The 21,604-nt window shown below is 50.4% G+C and overlaps 1 protein-coding gene across 1 annotated transcript in view; it reads left to right on the plus strand.

Annotated features, from left to right (window-relative positions):
• Positions 1–17,782: 17,782 nt before the first annotated feature.
• The window catches only part of foxred2 (FAD-dependent oxidoreductase domain containing 2), a 139,536-nt gene continuing 135,714 nt past the window's right edge, over positions 17,783–21,604 (plus strand). The window contains exon 1 of the mRNA XM_085969459.1: positions 17,783–17,848. The gene's annotated coding sequence lies outside the window, so the exon portion shown is untranslated. The remainder of the gene's footprint in view (positions 17,849–21,604) is intronic.

Consider the following 21,604-nt stretch of genomic DNA (forward strand, 5'->3'; position numbering starts at 1 on the left):
CCGGGTGTCCCTGGGCTGAATATTCTTAACGCTGTGGCTAGTTCCTCTCTTCCTTTGTATTTTGCCGAGTCAAAGCTTTAGAGGAACGTGCATTCATTCTGGCAGTGCTGCTTTTCCCTTTCGTGCTGACTCAGCCCTGGGAGGGCCCATCCTTTGCCTGGACACGTGGTCGATGCTGGTTTTGACATTCCACAGTTCTCGGCTGCAGTTCAGGGTCTGCTGAGTCACGGAGTGCTGCAAGGCGAGGCTGGGGAAACGCTGAGTAACGTTTCAGCTCTGCGGCTGTCCACCCTCTCTCTGCCTAAATCAGTGCAGGATTACAACACGGGACCTGCTGCGTGGCAGGGCAGTGTGTCCCTGGCACCGGCCCCAGCCTGCAGTCAGCAGCACCGGGTCCCTTTGTCCGAGTGTATAATGTGTACACTCGGAGAGGATCTTGCCTCACTGCTCTTTCAAAGGAAAAACAGTCCCAACAGTGGGAATTATTCTTTGTTTGATCCCAGTTCCTGCCGCCCCCCCATCCCCCGCCCCCACCTCCTGGTGTACGCAGTATCCACAGGTGTGGGCACTCTCTGTTCCTTCAAACTCATTTTAATAATTAGACACATTTCGACATGTTTAAATGGGTCTGGGATCAATCTCGGTGCAATCAGCTTTCTGTGTTTTTTTTGTACATTCTAGGGGGGAAAATTCGGTTGCTTTGCGCCTCCCTTTAGCGCCCTAAGATGGCGGTAACGGGGCGCAAAGCAGCTAGCGCCCAGGCGCGGCGATGTTAGCGCCGCTCGCGGAATTGACCAGTCGTTTTGCAGCGGCACTAAACACTACCGCCATAATCTCCTGCGTCCGCAGATCGTGACGTCAGTCGAGCGTGCAACGCCCCGGTAGCGCCCAGGACCGGATATTGAGTCACGCCCCCTGCCTTAGCGCCCGCCGCTAGGAACGACAGGTAGAGGGGAGCGTTTTCAAGTCGGGAAGGGGCTGGGGGAGCGCTATTTAAAGGCGGGCGCTTCCTGCCTTTTCTTGTCGGCAAAATTTTTGTTTTTAACACTGTCCTAAGGAGTTTTGGCCCTCAGCACCACTTTTGAGGTTCCTAAGTGCCGAGCTCTTTCCCTGGGCCTATCCATTAGTGCTTCCAACACAATTGCTTTCGAGGTCTCTCCAGGCCGAGATTCAAGGCTGCAATGAGCAGGGAGTGGCTGGCCAGCAAGATGGCCCCTCCCCTTTAAGAACTGGACGGCGCCAGTCTGTCTGGCTTCCATGGTAACGGACATCGCCTGAGCTTCGGTAGCGTTCTGAGGTAGCGCCTCGCTCCCTGACGTTAGCGCCTTAAGAGAGGTGTGTAGCGCCTGATTTAGCGTTCAAATCACCTCCAGGGGCGATAGAGGCGAATGTTGCAGTCGGAGGCAAAAATTATCGCCAGGCTCTAAACTTTGCGCCCGGCTGATATTAGCGCCCCAAAATGGGCGATACCGAATTTTCCCCCCATTGGCTTTATATAGAATGAGGCTGTTTCATTTACTAAAATACTTTGAAGTCAATGGAACTGAGTATCAGGCGGGACGTGTATCGGGCAGGGCGTAGAATCGAATCATTGCAATTTACAGCACCGAAGGAGGCCATTCGGCCCATCGTGTCTGTGCCGGCCAACAAAGAGCTATCCAGCCTAATCCCACTTTCCAGGCCTTGGTCCGTAGCCCTGCAGGTTACGGCACTTAAAGTGCATATCCAAGTACTTTTTAAATGCGATGAGGGTTTCTGCCTCTACCACCCTTTCAGGCAGTGAGTTCCAGACCCCCACCACCCTCTGGGTGAAAGAAGTTCTCCTCAACTCCCCTCTAATCCTTCTACCAATTACTTTAAATCTATGCCCCCTGGTTATTGACCCTTCTGCTAAGGGAAATAGGTCCTTCCTATCCACTCTATCTAGGCCCCTCATAATTTTATACACCTCAATCAAATCTCCCCTCAGCCTCCTCTGTTCCAAAGAAAACTGTTTACTACACTTCCAAGTTTCACGTCATCTGCAAATTTCAAAATTGTGTCCTGTACCCCCCAAGTCCAAGTCATTAATATAGTCCAAAAGTAAAATACTGCGGATGCTGGAAATCTGAAATAAAAGAAGAAAATGCTGAAAATACTCAGCAGGTCAGGCAGCATCTGTGGAGAGAGGAACAGAGTTAATGTTTCAGGTCGATGACCTTTTGCCAGTTCTGATTTTGCCAAAATGATAGAATTTGAGTTTGAAAGTGACATTCTTAAGTCCGTCACTAGAGTCTTACGTAGGTGTGAGGGGCGAGTTTGCCAAGGTAGATTGGAAAATTAGATTAAAAGGTATGACAGTAGATAAGCAGTGGCAAACATTTAAAGAAATATTCCAAAATTCTCAATGAATATACATTCCATTGAGAAATAAAAACTCCACAGGAAAAGTGGCTAACTAAAGAAGTTAAGGATAGTATTAGGTTAAAAGAAGAGGCTTATAATGTCGCGAAGAATAGTAGTAAGCCTGAAGATTTTGAGAGCTTTAGAAACCAGCAAAGGATGACCAAAAATTGATAAAAAGGGAGAAAATATTGTAAGAGCTTCTACAAGTATATAAAAAGGAAGAGAGTAGCAAAAGTAAACATAGGTCCCTTAGGGAGCCAGTTAGCCTGACATCAGTCATCGGGAAAATGCTGGAATCCATTGTTAAGGAAGTGGTATCAGGGCACTTAGAAAATCATAATATGATTAGGCAGAGTCAACATGCTTTTATGAAAGGGAAATGTTGCCGACAAGAAAAGGCAGGAAGCACCCACCTTTAAATAGCGCTCCACCAGCCCCTTCCCGACTTGAAAATGTTCCCCTCTACCTGTCGTTGCTAGTGGCAGGCGCTAAGGCAGGGGGCGCGACTCAATATCCGGTCCGGGGCGCTACCGGGGCATTGCACGCTTGACTGACGTCATGATCTGCGGGCGCAGGAGATCGTGGCGGTAGTGTTTAGGGCCGCTGCAAAACAACTGGTCAATTTCACGAGCGGCGCAAACATTGCCGCGCTCGGGCACTAGTTGCTTTGCGCCCCATTATAACGGGAGACGCTAATCAACCGAATTTTCCCCCCATAAGATTCTGAGGGGGATTGACAGGGTAGATGCTGAGAGGTTGTTTCCCCTGGCTGGAGAATCTAGAACTAGGGGGCATAGGGCGCGATCTTGCCAGCCCTGGGGAGGCGGGACTGCCGGGAAAATGACAGAATTTGGGGGCGGGGGCCCAACCCGCCTCCATGCCATCTTCCCAGGAGGTGAGAAGCCATCCCACACTGGGTCCCGTCTCCTTGGAGGAAAGAAGGGATTAAAGCCTATTAACTGCCTGTTAACAGGCAGAAAATAGGATTATGCCCTTTTTGCACTCACAAGTGCGGGCTTCCCGAAGGCTCCAAAACCCGCCAGCTCAGCGAGGCGAGTAGTGGATCTGCAGAGGTCGGGGGGTGGGGGGGTGCAAAAGTGTGCTGTGAAGGTAAGTGATGGGTGAAGTGTGGAGAGGTGAGTATCTGAGGTAAGTGCAAAGTGTTACTAAAGGTTGTTTCTTCCTGCAGGCTTCAATCGGTGGGTATGTGGAGAGTCTCGCACCTCCGTGTTGGGGATGACAGATGGCCGTTGCATTCTCCAATGCAACAACCATCTCATTTCTGCAAAAGAAAGATGTTTGATGAGGTCTTGAATTCAAGAACTCATCAAACTACAGAGAATGTCAGTGTTTGGCAGCTTCACAGAGCTGTCAAACGATGACAATTCATGAAACGTCATACGCTGACGTTCTCTGCAATCGGCTTTCCCTCAATTGGCCTGCTAAGCCAGCTGGGCGGGCTTAACAAGGTCAATCAAGGGAAAATAGCGTGGGTTGGCCAGAAGTTGTTGGAGGCGGGACTAAAACCCGACAAGTGGGAGTCCCGCCTCCAAAAGCTCCCCATTGGCAAAATCACCCCCATAGTCTCAGGATAAGGGGTCGGCCATTAAGGACTGAGATGAGGCGGAACTTCTTCACTCAGACGGTCCTAGTTCTTATATTCTTATGTTCTTATGTCCCTCCCACAAGTGGATCCCGCGTCCCTTATGATCAGGAGTTTACCTTTACTGTCCAATGTCTAGTCCTATAATAGTGTGACACAATATGTAACATTCAACCCCCTCTTACTCAATGAACTGGATGCTGTACTCCCACACTTGCCTCCACCTGTACGTTTCCAACCTTGCGAAAGGCAGACTGATTAACACTGTAGTGAGACGGGGCTGAATGTAAATCAACAAACTGGTTTACTTTATAATTAGTTAGTGAAATCCTTGCATCATTTTAAACCCCTCGATCAAATCACCCCTCAATCATCTTCCAAAATTCTATAGACTCTGGAACAGTCCCATGGATTGGAGGGTAGCTAATGTTACCCCACTATTCAAAAAAGGTGGTAGAGAGAAAACGGGGAATTATAGATCGGTAAGCCTGACATCGGTAGTGGGGAAAATGCTAGAGTCCATTATAAAAGATGTAATAGCAGAGCACTTGGAAAACGGTGACAGGATTGGACAAAGTCAACATGGATTTACAAAAGGTAAATCGTGCTTGACTAATCTACTGGAATTTTTTGAGGATGTAACTGGTAGAATAGGTAAGGGAGAATCAGTGGATGTGTATTTGGACTTTCAGAAGGCTTTCGATAAGGTCCCGCATAAGAGATTAGCGTGTAAAGTTAAGGCACATGGGATTGGGGGCAAGGTATTGACTTGGATAGAGAACTGGTTGGCAGACAGGAAGCAAAGAGTTGGAATAAACAGGCCTTTTTCCGAGTGGCAGGCAGTGACTAGTGGGGTACCGCAGGGATCAGTCCTAGGATCCCAGCTATTCACAAAATATATTAATGATCTAGACGAGGGAACTAGATGTAATATCTCCAAGTTTGCAGACGACACAAAGCTGGGTGGGCGTGTGTGCTGTGAGGAGGATGCCGAGAAACTCCAGCATGATTTGGACAGGTTGGGTGATTGGGCAGATGCATGGCAGATGCAGTATAATGTGGATAAATGCGAGGTTATCCACTTTGGTGGCAAAAACAGGAAGGCAGGTTATTATCTGAACGGCAATAGATTGGGAGAAGGGGAAGTGCAACAAGACCTGGGTGTCATTGTGCACCAGTCGCTGAAGGTAAGCATGCAGGTGCAGCAGGCGGTTAAGAAGGCAAATGGTATGTTGGCCTTCGTAGCGAGAGGGTTCGAGTACAGGAACAAGGATGTCTTGCTGCAGTTGTACAGGGCCTTGGTGAGACCACACCTTGAGTATTATGTGAGGTTTTGGTCACCCTATTTGAGGAAGGATGTTCTTGCCATGGAGGGAGTGCAGCGAAGATTCACCAGGCTGATACCTGGGATGGCAGGAATGACGTATGAGGAGCGATTGAGTCGATTGGGCTTATACTTGCTGGAGTTTAGAAGAATGAGAGGGGATCTCATTGAAACTTATAAAATTCTAACAGGACTAGACAGACTAGATGCAGGAAGGATGTTCCCGATGGCGGGGGAGTCCAGAACCAGGGGTCACAATCTAAGGATAAGGGGTAAGCCATTTAGGACAGAGATGAGGAGGAATTTCTTCACCCAGAGAGTGGTGAACCTGTGGAATTCTCTACCACAGTAGGCAGTTGAGGCCATTCATTAAATATATTCAAGACGGAGTTAGATATATTTCTTAAGGCTAACGGGATCAAGGGATATGGGGAGAAAGCAGGGACAGGGTACTAATTTGGATGATCAGCCATGATCTCATTAAATGGCGGAGCAGGCTCGAGGGGCCGAATGGCCTGCTCCTGCTCCTATCTTCTATGTTTCTATTGGTGACTCCAGCCCAACAATGGACTTAACTGCCCTCTGAAGTGGCCCTGAAGCCACTCAGTTGCAGTGATTCAGGAAGAAGGCCCACCACCACTAGGGCAACTAGGGATCAGCGCTAACTTTAGCGCCCCCGCGGCCGAAATTGAGTGGTAGCGCCCCAAGAGGGAAGCGGGGTGCTACTGGAAGCACCCCACCTCCCTCTTGGGGCGCTGCGAGGGAATATCGTGGCGCTACGTGCTGCGGTATTGCAGGCCTTCCTCCCCTTCTTAAAGGGGAGGGGCCTTGTGCAGCGCGACCCGGGGCCCAGCTGGACCCCCGGGATCGGAGTGCCAGCAAAACAGCCCAGCATTCAAGAGAAGTGCCGGGCTCATGGAGCGCAGCCGGCACTCCACGGTGGGGGGTGCCTCAGGAGGCCGGGGATGGCAGCGGAGACAGGTGGCCAGCAACAAAAATGGCCGCCCGGCACCTCGCCTTTTAAATAGTGCTGCCCCGGCCGCAGGTAGGCCCCCCTGACCCTGTCGGACAAGTTCTTTATTGCTTTCTCCATTCAATTTGGAATCTCCAGCACAGCTGAAGTGTATTATCACATCATGTGTTCATTGTTTGAGGTCAATGAGGCCGGTTAAGGCTAGATTCTGGTTTGTCTCTTAACCAAAAGGCTGATGCACTCAAATAGGGAAGGAAACACTGGTCACGCCACTTGATTCCTCCAATGTACATATGATCCGGCTGCAGAGATTGAAACTGATCGTATGCCTTGGGTTGCTATTTTGAGGGGACAATTTTAACGTGGTGGGTCTGCTGGTGTGGTGGCTCTGGTCCAAGACTAGTAGCCCAGAGGTGGGGAATTCATAATCTCACCATTGTTAAATGGAATACAATAACCTCACACCAGGAAAAACAACCACGAAACATGCCAGAATGTCAGAAACAGACCAACTGTTCACTCATGATCTACAGGGCAGGGACCCTTACCTGGTCTAAATAAACCCCGGCGTCTCTTCACTGCTAACCGTCTTCTTAAACCCCTCTCCCTGTCTCCTCCACCCTCACCTCTGACAATAAGTGCAAGGAGCTCATGGACTTCCTTGTCTCTAAGATTGAGACCATCCGTTCAGCTGCCTCTGCCACTTCCCTACCTTCCCCTAGCGCACTGGGCCAAACTTCCTCTAAGGTTCCCCCCTGCCCTAGCCCTGAACTCGCATCTTTCTCCAGTTTCTCTCCGATCTCCCCTCATGACCTCTCCGCGCTCATCTTGTCCAAGAGACCCACTTCCTGCTCCCTCGACCTTATTCCCACCAATCTGTTTGAATCCCTCCAATCAGGTTTCCGCCCCTGCCACAGTACCGAAACAGCTCTCATCAAAGTCACAAATGACATCCTTTGTAACGTGACAAAGGTAAACTATCCCTCCTCGTCTTTCTTGTCCTGTCTGCAGCCTTTAACATGGTTGACCACTCCATCCTTCTCCAGCACCTCTCCACCATCGTCCAGCTGGGTGGGACTGCACTCGCCTGGTTCCATTCTTAGCTATCTAATCGTAGCCAGAGAATCACCTGCAACGGCTTCTCTTCCCACTCCTGCACCGTTACCTCTGCTGTCCCCCAAGGATCGATCCTTGACCCCCTCCTATTTCTCATCTACATGCTGCCCCTTGGCGACATCATCCAAAAACACAGCATCAGTTTCCACATGTACGCTGACCACACCCAGCTCTACCTCACCACCACTTCTCTCGACCCCTCCACGGTCTCTAGATGTCTGACTGCTTGTCTGACATCCAGTTCTTGATGAGCAGAAATTTTCTCCAATAAACACTGGGAAGACCGAAGCCATTGTTTTCGGTCCCCGCCACAAACTCCGTTCCCTCTCCCGAACATCTGTCTGAGGCTGAACCACACTGTTCGCAACCTTGGTGTCATATTTGACCCTGAACTGAGCTTCCGACCACATATCCGCGGCATAACTCAGACCGCCTACTTGCACCTCCATAACATAGAGTCATACGGCACAGAAGGAGGCCATTCGGCCCACCGAGTCCGTGCCGGCTCTCTATAGAACAGAGAGACCTGGAGGTGTTTGTGCACAAATCTTTGAAGGTGCCAGGACAGGTTAATAAAACAGTTAATGAAGCAGATGGGATCCTGGGCTTTATAAATAGAGGCATAGAGTACAAAAGCCAGGAGGTTATGCTAAGCCTTTATATAACACTAGTTTGGCCCCAGCTGGAGTATTTAGGAAGCACATGAAGGCGTTGGAGAGGGTACAGAAGAGATTTACTAGAATGGTTCCAGGGATGAGGGATTACAGTTATGTGGACAGACTGGAGAAGCTGGGGTTGTTCTCCTTAGAGCAGAGAAGGCTAAGAGGAGAATTAATGGAGGTGTTTAAAATCATGAAGGGTTTAGATAGAGTAAATAAAGAGAAACATAGAAATATAGAAGATAGGAGCAGGAGTAGGCCATTCGGCCCCTAGAGTCTGTTCCACCATTTAATGAGATCATGGCTGGTCATCAAAATTCAATACCCTGTCCCTGCTTTCTCCCCATATCCCTTGATCCCTTTAGCCTTAAGAAATATATCTAACTCCTTCTGGAATATATTTAATATGTTGGCCTCAACTGCCTTCTGTGGTAGAGAATTCCACAGGTTCACCACTCTCTGGGTGAAGAAATTCCTCCTCGTCTCAGTCCTAAATGGCTTACCCCTTATCTTTAGACTGTGACCCCTGGTTCTGGACTCCCCCGCCATCGGGAACATCCTTCCTGCATCTAGTCTGTCTAGTCCTGTTCGAATTTTATAAGTTTCAATGAGATCCCCTCTCATTCTTCTAAACTCTAGGGAATATAACCCTAATCGACCCAATCTCTCCTCATACGTCATTCCTGCCATCCCAGGTATCAGTCTGGTGAATCTTCGCTGCACTCCCTCCATGGCAAGAACATCCTTCCTCAGATAAGGCGACCAAAACTGCACACAATACTCAAGGTGTGGTCTCACCAAGGCCCTGTACAACTGCAGCAAGACATCCTTGCTCCTGTACTCGAATCCTCTCGCTATGAAGGCCAACATACTATTTGCCTTCTTAACCGCCTGCTGCACCTGCATGCTTACCTTCAGCGACTGGTGCACAAGGACACCCAGGTCTCGTTGCACTTCCCCTTTTCCCAATCTATTGCCGTTCAGATAATAATCTGTCTTCCTGTTTTTGCCACCAAAGTGGATAACCTCGCATTTATCCACATTATACTGCATCTGCCATGCATCTGCCCAATCACCCAACCTGTCCAAATCATACTGGGGTTTCTCTGCATCCTCCTCACAGCACACACGCCCACCCAGCTTTGTGTTGTCTGCTGTTTCCAATGGCTGAAGGGTCGATAACCAGAGGGCACAGATTTAAGGTGATTGGCAAAAGAACCAGAGGCGACATGAGGAAAAACTTTTTTATGCAGTGAGTGGCTAGGATTTGGAATACACTGACTGATAGGCTGGTGGATACAGATTCAATAGCAGCCTTCAAAAGGGAATTAGATAAATACTTGAAGGAGAAAAAAATTGCAGGAATATGGGGAAAGAGCGGGGGAGTGGGATTAACTGGATTGCTCTTCGAAAGAGCCGGTGCAGGATCGATGGTCCGAATGGCCTCCTTCTTTGCTGTACAGTGCTACGATTCGATGATTCTGGGCCAGTCATGGGCTCTGCTGCAGCGTCACCAGCAGGCACCAGCTGGTACAGCGGCTTCATTCCATTTTTTTGACAATGCCTTTTACGAGCACCTAACTTCCACAAATATTTCGGAAATATAGGAAAATAAAATCTATTATTTTGGTAGAAAGAGCAAAATCAGTGCTGGGTTTAAATGCAGCTCAGACCGATGGGCTGAAAGTGACAACCCAGGGGCCAAAGTTGCTCATTATTGCTTTCACACAAAGGATTTGTATTCGCTTGAGTTTAGAAGGTTGAGGGGTGATCTGATCGAGGGGTTTAAAATGATAAAAGGATTTCACTAACTAATTATAAAGTAAACCAGTTTGTTGATTTACATTCAGCCCCGTCTCACTACAGTGTTAATCAGTCTGCCTTTCGCAAGGTTGGAAACGTACAGGTGGAGGCAAGTGTGGGAGTACAGCATCCAGTTCATCGAGCAAGAGGGGGTTGAATGTTACATATTGTGTCACACTATTATAGGACTAGACATTGGACAGTAAAGGTAAACTCCTGATCATAAGGGACGCGGGATCCACTTGTGGGAGAGACTACATTAATGACTTGTACTTGGGGGTATAGGGCACAATTTCGAAATTTGCAGATGACACGAAACTTGGAAGCATAGTAAACAGTGAGGAAGATAGTAATAGACTTCAAGAGGACACAGACAGGCTGGTGAAATGGGCAGACACATGGCAGATGAAATTCAATGCAGAGACATGTGAGGTGGTACATTTTGGCAGGAAGAACGAGGAGAGACTGTTCACACTAAATGGTACCATTTTAAAGGGGGTGCGAGAACAGAGAGACCCGGGGGTGTTTGTGCACTAATCTTTGAAGGTGGCAGGACAGGTTAACAAAGCAGTTAATGAAGCATATGGGATAGAGTCATTCGGTATAGCCGCGTTTGGGGCGCTAGTCCTGGCGATGCGCAAAGTTTAGCGCCAGGCACAATTTAGCGCCACCTAGCGCGATATTGGGTTGCAGCGCCCCTAAAGGTGATTGCGGCGCTATATCAGGCGCTGCACGCTACTCTTAAGGCACTAACCCGGCGGCGCAACCCAATTTCGCGGCGGCGGGGCGCAGTGAGGGTGCTGTCAATAATCACTTTCCCTGAGACACAGTGGCGCCAGCCAGCTCTTAAAGGGGCAGGTCAATTGGCATCACCAGACACACTCACTGCCTTGTAGGCCTTCAAAGCAGTGGGAGCCTACCTGTGGCGCACCAGCCTAGCAATACATGGAAAGGGTGAGGCAGAGGGCGGAACGCCTCACTGATGGGGCATTGGATGCTTTGGCTGGCGCAGTGGAATCAAGGCCAAGGAAGATGGTCGGAATGTGATTTATGTTTTGAACAGTCTCCCGGGTGTGAGAGGCAGTTATGTGTCAGTGTATTAGTTTTGCTTTCTGTTGCCATAGCTTTCTCATGTTTGAAGGATGAAACACTTTCTTCATTTACAATGGCCATGCCTGCTATTTACATGCACCTTGCCCTTTACAGGCTTGGGGGTATCAGACCGGTTCCATTCCTGTTCTTGGAATGGCAGCAAGCATTCCATGAGAGTGGCCTAGAAGCTACTTCTGATCAGCCTCTGACGCGCAGCCTGAGAAGAGCCGCTTGCGTAGAAGTTCAGGCCAGCAGCCATCTTCTCAGCCGCCGACAGAGACGTCCTGCACCTTATCTGAGGCTGCAGATCTGGCTGAAGCAGCTGGCACAGCTCAGTCACCACCTCCTTTCTAAATCACAGCCTTCTGACACACTGCTCCTCCGGCATGTTCATGTAGGAAAACTGCTGTCAGATAACCCTGCCAGCGTAAGGTCTGCTGTGGCGACGTCTGTTGGCCCTCCTCCGTCTGGCCATGCCCGCCCCCCTCTCCCTGCATCTCAGTGCCCTTTCCAGATGATTCAGCAGCAGGACGTTCCCCTCCAATGCAGCCCCCATAATAAGTGCCCACAGGAAGGTTCCCCGTTGTCAAGGCTCACCAACAGCAAGGTGATGGTCAGAAGGCTGAAGATCGTCTGCCTGCGCTGGCTCAGTGGTCAAATGGCTCTCAGTGTGCAGCTCAGCAACTCTTTGTAGCTCTCGAGGAAGTTGTGCTCCAAAAATGGCTGCCGCTTTTAAACCACACCAGTCCCCTTTAAATAACGCTCCTCCAGCCCGAGAGCGACTTGGTAAGGCCCAGGTAAGCTGTCACTATTAGTGCCAGGCGCTACGGAGGGGGGCGCCACTGAATTTCCGGTCCAGGGCACCCAAAAGGCATTGCAACCTCAAATGACGTCATAATCAGCCTGCGCCCATGAGCGGGCGCTAAGATTTAGCGCCGGTGCTAAATGCATGCTCAATATGGGGCGAGGCGCTAGGCGCCTTGCGCCCGCCCGGAAATTGGCTAGCGCCCCACTTCTCGGCCTCTTTAGGCGTTAATCGGTGGCGCTATCAACCGAATTTCTCCCCCATAGAGTCAAAAGCCAGGAAGTTATGCTAAACCCATATAAAACACTAGTTCGGCCCCAGCTGGAGTATTGAGTCCAATTCTGGCCACTACACTTTAGGAAGCACATGAAGGCGTTGGAGAGGGTGCAGAAGAGATTCACTAGAATGGTTTCAGGGGTGAGGGATTACAGTTACATGGATAGACTAGAGAGGGCCATAAATCTTTGGAATTCTCTTCCTCAGAGAGCTGTGGAGGCTGGGTCATTGAATATATTTAAGGTGGAGATAGATTTTTGAACGATAAGGGAGTCAAGGGTTATGGGGAGCGGGCAGGGAAGTGGAGTTGAGGCCAAGATCAGATCAGCCATGACCTTATTGAATGGCCAGAGCAGGCTCGAGGGGCTGAATGACCTACTCCTGCTCCTATGTCTTATGTTCCTATGTTCTTATGTAAGCTGGGATTGCTCTCCTTAGATCAAAGAAAGCTAAGAGGAGATTTAATCGAGGTGTTTAAAATCATGAAGGATTCAGATAGAGTAAATAAAGAGAAACTGTTTCCAGCCCTGAAGGGCCGATAACCAGAGGGCACAGATTTAAGGTGATTGGCAAAAGAGCCAGAGGCGACATGAGGAAAAACTTTTTTACGCAACGAGTGGTTAGGATTTGGAATGCACTGCCTGATAGGGTGATGGATACAGATTCAATAATAGCCTTCAAAAGGGAATTGGATAAATACTTGAAGCAGAAAAAATTGCAGGGACACGGGGAAAGAGCGAGGGAGTGGGACTAACTGGATTGCTCTTCGAAAGAGCCAGCGCAGACTCGATGGGCTGAATGGCCTCCTTCTGTGCTGTACTGTGCTACGATGATTCTATGATTACTGGGATAATATCTAGAGCAGCCCTTAAATTTGTGACAGCAGGTTTGAAGGAACCGATTTGTTTGGCTTAATCAGAATGAACTGTTTCTGAATGTGATGTTAACTGGTCCTTACCTTGATCATTTATTTAAGAAAGAAAGAACAAACTTACATTTCTACAGCGCCATTCACAACCTCAGGACATCCCAACGCACTTTACAGCCAATGAAGTACAGTCAGGGCTGTAATGTAGGAAACGTAATGTAGAAAATCCTCCTTGGGGGTAGTACCAGAGGACTGGAGAATTGCAAATGTTACACGCTTGTTCAAAAAAGGTTGTAAAGATAAACCCAGTAACTACAGGCCAGTCAGTTTAACCTTGGTAGTGGGGAAGCTTTTAGAAACAATAATCAGGGACAAAATTAACAGTCACTTGGACAAGTGTGGATTAATTAAGGAAAGCCAGCATGGATTTGTTAAAGGCAAATCATGTTTAAACAACTTGATCGAGTTTTTTGATGAGGTAACAGGTTGATGAGAGCAATGCGGTTGACGAGGTGTACATGGATTTCCAAAAGGCGTTCGACAAAGTGCCACATTATAGGCTTGCCAGCAAAGTTGAAGCCCATGGAATAAAAGGGACAGTGGCAGCATGGATACGGAATTGGCTCAGTGACAGGAAACAGAGAGTCACGGTGAACGGTTGTTTTTCGGATGGGAGGAAGGTACACAGTGGCATTCTCAGGGATCAGTTCTAGGACCACTGCTTTTCTTGATATATATTAATGACTTGGACATGGGTGTACAGGGCACAATTTCAAAAAGAGACCTGGAGGTATATGTGCACAAATCATTCAAGGTCGTAGGACAGGTTGAGAAAGCGGTTAAAAAAGCTTACGGGATCCCGGGCTTCATAAACAGAGGCATACAGTACAAAAGCAAGGAAGTTATGATGAACAACAACAGCAACAACTTGTATTTATATAGCTCCTTTAATGTAGTAAAACGTCTCAAGGCGCTTCACAGGAGTATTATAAGACAAAACATTTGACACCGAGCCACATAAGGAGAAATTAGGGCAGGTGACCAAAAGCTTGGTGAAAGAGGTCGGTTTTAAGAAGCGTCTTAAAGGAAGAAGGAGGAAACCTTTATAAAACACTGGTTCGACCTCAACTGCGGTATTGTGTCCAATTCTGGGCGCCGTACTTTAGGAAGGATGTGAAGGCCTTAGAGAGGGTGCAGAAAAGATTTACAAGAATGGTTCCAGGAATGAGGGACTTCAGTTACATGGATAGCCTGGAGAAGCTGGGGTTGTTCTCCTTGGAGCAGAGAAGGTTGAGAGGAGATTTGATAGAGGTGTTCAAAATCATGAGGGGTCTGGGCAGAGTAGATAGAGAGAAACTGTTCCCATTGGCGGAAGGGTCGAGAACCACAGGACACAGATTTAAGGTGATTGGCAGAAGAACCAAAGGCGACATATGAAAAAACTTTTTTACGCAGCGAGTGGTTAGGGTCTGGAATGCGCTGCCTGATAGGGTGTTGGAGGCAGATTCAGTCGTGGCTTTCAAAAGGGAATTGGATAAGAACCTGAAGGAAAAGAATTTGCAGGGCTACGGGGAAAGGGCGGGGGAGTGGGGTAGCTGAAGTGCTCTTGCAAAGAGCCGGCATGGGCTCGACGGGCCGAATGGCCTCCTTCTGTGCTGTAACCATTCTATGATTCTAATCTTTGATCCTATGCGGCAGCCAATTTGCGCACAGCAAGATCCCACAAATAGCAATGAGATAATGACCAGATAATCTGTTTTTAGGTGTCGGTTGAGGGGTAAATATTGACCAGGACACCGGGGAGAACTCCCCTGCTCTTCTTCGAAATAGCGCCATGGGATCTTTTACGTCCACCTGAGAGGGCAGTCGGGGCCTCGGTTTAAAGTCTCATCCAAAAGCGGGCACCTGTGACGGACTCCTCGGCGCTGCACTGGGAGTGTCAGCCTGGATTTTGTGCTGAAGTCTCTGGTGTGGGAAAGAGTGAAGTTTTGGAGGCTCATGAATCCATAACCCAGCACGAGTCAGTCCTGAGTCAGAAGGTTGTGGGTTCAAGTCCCACTCCAGAGACTTGAGCACATAAATCTAGTCTGACGCTCCAGTGCAGTACTGAGGGAGTGCTGCACTGTCGGATGAGACATTAAACCGAGGCCCCGTCTGCTCTCTCAGGTGGACGTGAAAGATCCCATGGCACTATTTCGAAGGAGAGCAGGGGAGTTATCCCCGGTGTCCTGGGGCCAATAGTTATCCCTCAACCAACATAACAAAAACAGATTATCTGCTCATTATCACATTGCTGTTTGTGGGAGCTTGCTGTGCGCAAATTGGCTGCCGCGTTTCCTACATTACAACAGTGACTACACTTCAGAATTGCTTCATTGGCTGTAAAGCGCTTTGAGACATCCAGTGGCCGTGAAAGGCGCTATATAAATGCAAGTCTTTCTTTTCTTTTTTATAAAGTGCAAAGTGCCTACTAGAATGAACAGGTGCTGTACCATGAGGTTGCATTGAGCTTTATTGAAAGCGTGCAGAAGGCCAGACAGAGGTCAGAGGGGGAGACCGAGCAAGAAATGAAGTGACAAACCACAGGGAGTTTGGGTTTGCACTTGCAGACTGGAAGTGTTGGAAGCAAATGTATCGCCCAAGCCCCCTGACAGCGTAAGTTTGGTTCTTTCCTAGAATCAGAGAATTTTGCAGCACAGAAGGAGGCCATTCGGCCCGTCGTGCCTGTGCCGGCTCTTTGAAAGAGCTCTCCAATTAGTCCCACTCCCCCTGCTCTTTCCCCACAGCCCTGCAATTTTCTCCCCTTCAAGTATTTATCCAATTCCCTTTTGAAAGTTATTATTGAATCTGCTTCCACCGCACTTTCGGGCAGCACGTTCCAGATCACAACAACTCGTCGCGAAGAAAAGATTCTCATCTCCCCTCTGACTCTTTTGCCAATTAACTTAAATCTGTGTCCTCTGGTTACTGACCCTTCTGCCACTGGAAACAGTTTCTCCTTATTGGCTCTATCAAAACCCTTCATGATTTTGAACACCTCTATTAAATCTCCCCTTAACCTTCTCTGCTCTAAGGCGAACAACTCCAGCTTCTCTCGTCTCTCCACATAACTGAAGTCCCTCATCCCTGGTACCATTCTAGTAAATTTTCTCTGCACCCTCCCCAAGGCCTTGACATCCATTCCTAAAGCGTGGTGCCCAGAATTGGACAAAATACTCCAGCTGAGACCTAACCAGAGATTTATAAAGGTTTACCATAACTTCCTTGATTTCCGAGCTCTTATTTATTTTTTGTGAGAAGTTAACACATGGGGAACACTAAATTTTCTGTTTGTAAATTATTTGTTGCATTCTCATGTGGGACTACTTGGATAGCTATTTCAAAGAGCCGGCACAGGCACGATGGGCCGAATGGCCTCTTTCTGTGCTCTATCAGCCTATGATTTAACTGTCAGCCATGGCTCAGTGGGTAGCAATCTTGCCTCTGAGTCCAGAAGGTTGTGGGTTCAAGTCCCACTCCAGAGACTTGAGCACAAAATTCTAGGCTGGCTCTTTAAATGCAGTGCTGAGGGAGTGCTGCACTGTCAGAGGTGCCGTTGTTCAGATGAGACGTCAAACCAAGTCTGCTCTCTCAGGTGTCAAGATGTCTGCTCTTTCAGGTGGATGTAAAAGATCCCTTGGCCACTATTTCGAAGAAGAGCATAGAAACATAGAAGGCAGGAGTAGGCCATTTGGCCCCTTGAGCCTGCTCCGCCATTCAATGTGATCATGGCTGATCATCCAATTTCAGTACCCGGTCCCTGCTTTCTCCCCTGATCCCTTTAGCCTTAAGAAATATATCCAACTCCTTCTTGAATATATTTAATGAATTGGCCTCTACTGCCTTCTGTGGTAGAGAATTCCACAGGTTCACCACTCTCTGGGTGAAGAAATTCCTCCTCATTTCTGTCCTAAATGGCCTATCCCTTATCCTTAGACTGTGACCCCTCGTTCTGGACTCCCCGACCATCGGGAACATCCTTCCTGCATCTAGTCTGTCCAGTCCTGTCAGAATTTTATAAGTTTCAATGAGATCCCCTCTCATTCTTCTAAACTCCAGCGAGTACAAGCCCAATCGTCCCAATCTCTCCTCAAACGTCATTCCTGCCATCCCAGGTATCAGCCTGGTGAATCTTCGCTGAACTCCTTCCACGGCAAGAACATCCTTCCTCAGATAAGGCGACCAAAACTGCACACAATACTCAAGATGTGGTCTCACCAAGGCCCTGTACAACTGCAGCAAGACATCCTTGTTCCTGTACTCAAACCCTCTCGCTACGAAGGCCAACATACCATTTGCCTTCTTAACCGCCTGCTGCACCTGCATGTTTACTTTCAGCGACTGGTGCACAAGAACACCCAGGTCTCTTTGCACTTCCCCTTCTCCCAATCTATTGCCATTTAGATAATAATCTGCCTTCCTGTTTTTGCCACCAAAGTGGATAAGAGTAGGAGAGTTCTCCCTGGTGTCCTGGGGCCAATAATGATCCCTCAACCAACATCACTAAAAACAGATTATCTGGTCTTTATCACATTGCTGTTTGTGGGAGCTTGCTGTGCGCAAATTGGCTGCTGCGTTTCCTACATCACAACAGTGCGTCATTGTAAAGCGCTTTGGGATGTCCTGATGTGGTAAAAGGCGCTATGTAAATGCAAGTCTGGCTGAACACTCCTGTGAAGCACCTTGGGACGTTTTATTACGTTGAAGGCGCCATATAAATATATAAGTTGTTGTTGTTGTTGTTGAAGCTGCGCCTGTCTCGCCAGTAATACCGTCGGCCGCCTCGGAGGGGCGCGCTCGATCCCTTGCCTGGTTTGACGCACGGTTGCGTGGCGGCGGCGAGCAGTGACGCAGGGTTACCATGGGTGACGGGCCGCAGCGAGTGGACTGAGAGCCGAGCGGCGGGTAGGTCAGTGGCCGGGGAGAGACCCTCCCCTCCCGGGCCCGTTTACATTCCCACTGCCTGCCGTTCCCCGCTTCCCTCACACGCACACACGGGGAGCCGGGCAGCGCAGTCAGCTTTACACTGGGGATTTAGGGCCTGAAAAAGGGAAGGGCGCAGTAATGGGACCGAACCCCCGGTGATCACCGTGTTACACTGACAGGACTCCAGCCCGGGGGGGGTGAGAGGCAGCTTCAGAGACAAAGCCCGGGATCAGGGGGCTCAACTCCGCCTGCCCCACCGCCCCCTCCTCTCCCTTTGATCCTTCCCTTCCCCACCCCTCTCCCCCGGGGTAGCACCTCAGTGTGTCCCACCCTCGCCTCTGAGTCAGAAGGTTGTGGGTTCAAGCCCCCACTCCACGGGACTTGAGCACAGAAAGCTAGGCTGACACTCCCAGTGCAGCGCTGAGGGAGTGCTGCACTGTCGGAGGAGCCGTCTTTCAGAAGAGACGTTAAACCGAGGTCCTATCTGCCCTCTCGGGTGGACGTAAAAGATCCCGCGGCACTATTTTGAAGAAGAGCAGGGGAGTTCTCCCCGGTGTCCTGGGGCCAATACTTATCCCTCAATCACAGCTTATCTGGTCATTATCCCGTTGCTGTTTGTGGGAGTTTGCTGCGCGCAAATTGGCTGCCGCATGTTTCCTACATCACAACAGTGACTACACTTCAAAAAGTACTTTGTTGGCTGTAAAGCGCTTTGGGACGTCTGGTGGTTGTGAAAGGCGCTATAGAAATGCGAGTCTTTCTTTATTATATAAGGTAGCACCCAGAAGGTCTGATTCTGAGTGTTGGCCACAGTGTTGTAGATTGGGGTGGGGGAAAAAAGCAATCAGGATTCCTACTCCTGACTGCCATCCAGCGCTGGAAAGTGGTGTTCAGAAGAGGAGAGAACTGGATTCATCAGTTCTACTCTGTGACGTTCATTGTCTACGTTCCCACATAAAGAATGGCGGTGTGAGTGAGGTACCTCGGAGGCTGTTGGTGCCCATGGAACCAACCCCCAGCACGGGTCAGGAGGGCTGAAAACGGGGCGAAGGGGGTGGAGAATAAACAGACATGTCGATTTGTACTTCATGCTGAAAGGTGATATTCCTCTGAGGGATTTTGTGGATAGCCCACACTCCTCCTCCCAGTATTGTTAGGATGTGATAGGAATTGCGAGACGAGAAAAGACTAAGGTCCATCTCCTTCGCCTTCTACCATCCTGGTAGTCACACGATACAGTGATAATTGATAATCATAGCAAGCAATCTCTATCGATAATTCTACAACAGACCCAGACACGAGGCGAGGAAAACCCCAGTAGTGGAGAGCTTTGGGAACCACAGGTCCAAATATGCTACACTCACCACACGTCACGTCTCAAATTAATCCGATACTGAATCCCAAAATGCGATGATGACTAATCTCGGGTTCTAATGCAGTGTTGTCACGAGCATTTTAGGGAAATATAGTGAGTTGGATGACATTTTTATAATTTACACTTGAGACGTTTAAAAAAAAAACCCGCAGCAGAAATTGATAACTTTTTTTATAACTAATTTATAACTTTTATAAGTGTCAGCCTTGGCTCACTCTCGCCTCTGAGTCAGGAGGTTATGGGTTCAAGTACCATTTCACGGTGAATGACGTGTCCTTGATCAATCGAGGCCCAGCTTAGCTGGATACAAAAGATCTCTGAATAGCAGGCCGTGGAATGTTTTACATCTTCCTGAGAGGGCAGACAGGGCCTCGGTATAACATCTCTCCCGAGAGACGGCTCCTCCGACAGTGCAGTACTCCCTCAGTACTGCCCTTCCGACAGTGCGGCGCTCCCTCAGTACTGCCCCTCCGACAGTGCAGCGCTCCCTCAGTACAGCCCCTCCGACAGTGCGGCTCTCCCTCAGTACTGCCCCTCCCGACAGTGCGGCGCTCCCTCAGTACTGCCTCTCCGACAGTGCAGCGCTCCCTCAGTACCGCTCCTCCGAAAGTGCAGTGCTCCCTCAGTACTGCCCCAACGACAGTGCGGCGCTCCCTCAGTACTGCCCCTCCGACACTGCGGCGCTCCCTCAGTACTGCCCCTCCGACAGTGCAGTGCTCTCTCAGTACTGCCCCCCCCGACAGTGCGGCGCTCCCTCAGTACTGCCCTCCGACAGTGCAGTGCTCCCTCAGTACTGCCCCTCCGACAGTGCGGCACTCAGTACTGCCCCTCCGACAGTGCGCCGCTCAGTACTGCCCCTCCGACAGTGCGGCGCTCAGTACTGCCCCTCCGACAGTGCAGCGCTCAGTACTGCCCCTCTGACAGTGCGGCGCTCAGTACTGCCCCTCCGACAGTGCGGTGCTCCCTCAGTACTGCCCCTCCGACAGTGCGGCGCTCCCTCAGTACTACCCCTGCAACAGTGCGGCGCTCCCTCAGTACTGCCCCTCCGACAGTGCGGCACTCCCTCAGTACTGCCCCTCCGACAGTGCAGCACTCCCTCAGAACTGCCCCTCCGACAGTGCAGCGCTCCCTCAGCACTGCCCCTCCGACAGTGCGGCACTCCCTCAGTACTGCCCCTCCGACAGTGCGGCACTCCCTCAGTACTGCCCCTCCGACAGTGTGGCACTCCCTCAGTACTGCCCCTCCGACAGTGCGTCGCTCGCTCAGTACTGCCCCTCCGACAGTGCGGCGCTCGCTCAGTACTGCCCCTCCGACAGTGCGTCGCTCGCTCAGTACTGCCCCTCCGACAGTGCGGCGCTCGCTCAGTACTGCCCCTCCGACAGTGCGGCGCTCGCTCAGTACTGCCCCTCCGACAGTGCGGCACTCCCTCAGTACTGCCCCTCCGACAGTGCGGCACTCCCTCAGTACTGCCCCTCCGACAGTGCGGCACTCCCTCAGTACTGCCCCTCCGACAGTGCGGCACTCCCTCAGTACTGCCCCTCCGACAGTGCGGCACTCCCTCAGTACTGCCCCTCCGACAGTGCGGCACTCCCTCAGTACTGCCCCTCCGACAGTGCGGCACTCCCTCAGTACTGCCACTCCGACAGTGCGGCACTCCCTCAGTACTGCCCCTCCGACAGTGCGGCACTCCCTCAGTACTGCCCCTCCGACAGTGCGGCACTCCCTCAGTACTGCCCCTCCGACAGTGCTGTGCTCCCTCAGTACTGCCCCTCCGACAGTGTGGCACTCAGTACTGCCCCTCCGACAGTGCGGCGCTCAGTACTGCCCCTCCGACAATGCAGCGCTCAGTACTGCCCCTCCGACAGTGCAGCGCTCAGTACTGCCCCTCCGACAGTGCGGTGCTCCCTCAGTACTGCCCCTGCGACAGTGCGGCGCTCCCTCAGTACTGCCCCTGCGACAGTGTGGCGCTCCCTCAGTACAGCCCCTCCGACAGTGCGGCACTCCCTCAGTACTGCCCCTCCGACAGTGCAGCACTCCCTCAGAACTGCACCTCCGACAGTGCAGCGCTCCCTCAGCACTGCCCCTCCAACAGTGCAGCACTCCCTCAGTACTGCCCCTCCGACAGTGCGGCACTCCCTCAGTACTGCCCCTCTGACAGTGCGGCACTCCCTCAGTACTGCCCCTCCGACAGTGCAGCACTCCCTCAGAACTGCCCCTCCGACAGTGCAGCGCTCCCTCTGCACTGCCCCTCCGACAGTGCGGCACTCCATCAGTACTGCCCCTCCGACCGTGCGGCGATCCCTCAGTACTGCCCTTCCGACAGTGCGGCACTCCCTCAGCACTGCCCCTCCGACAGTGCG

This window comes from Somniosus microcephalus, chromosome 28 (genome assembly GCF_052327205.1).
Source record: "Somniosus microcephalus isolate GS21.2 chromosome 28, FLI_Smic_1.0, whole genome shotgun sequence".
Taxonomy (NCBI): Eukaryota; Metazoa; Chordata; class Chondrichthyes; order Squaliformes; family Somniosidae; genus Somniosus; species Somniosus microcephalus.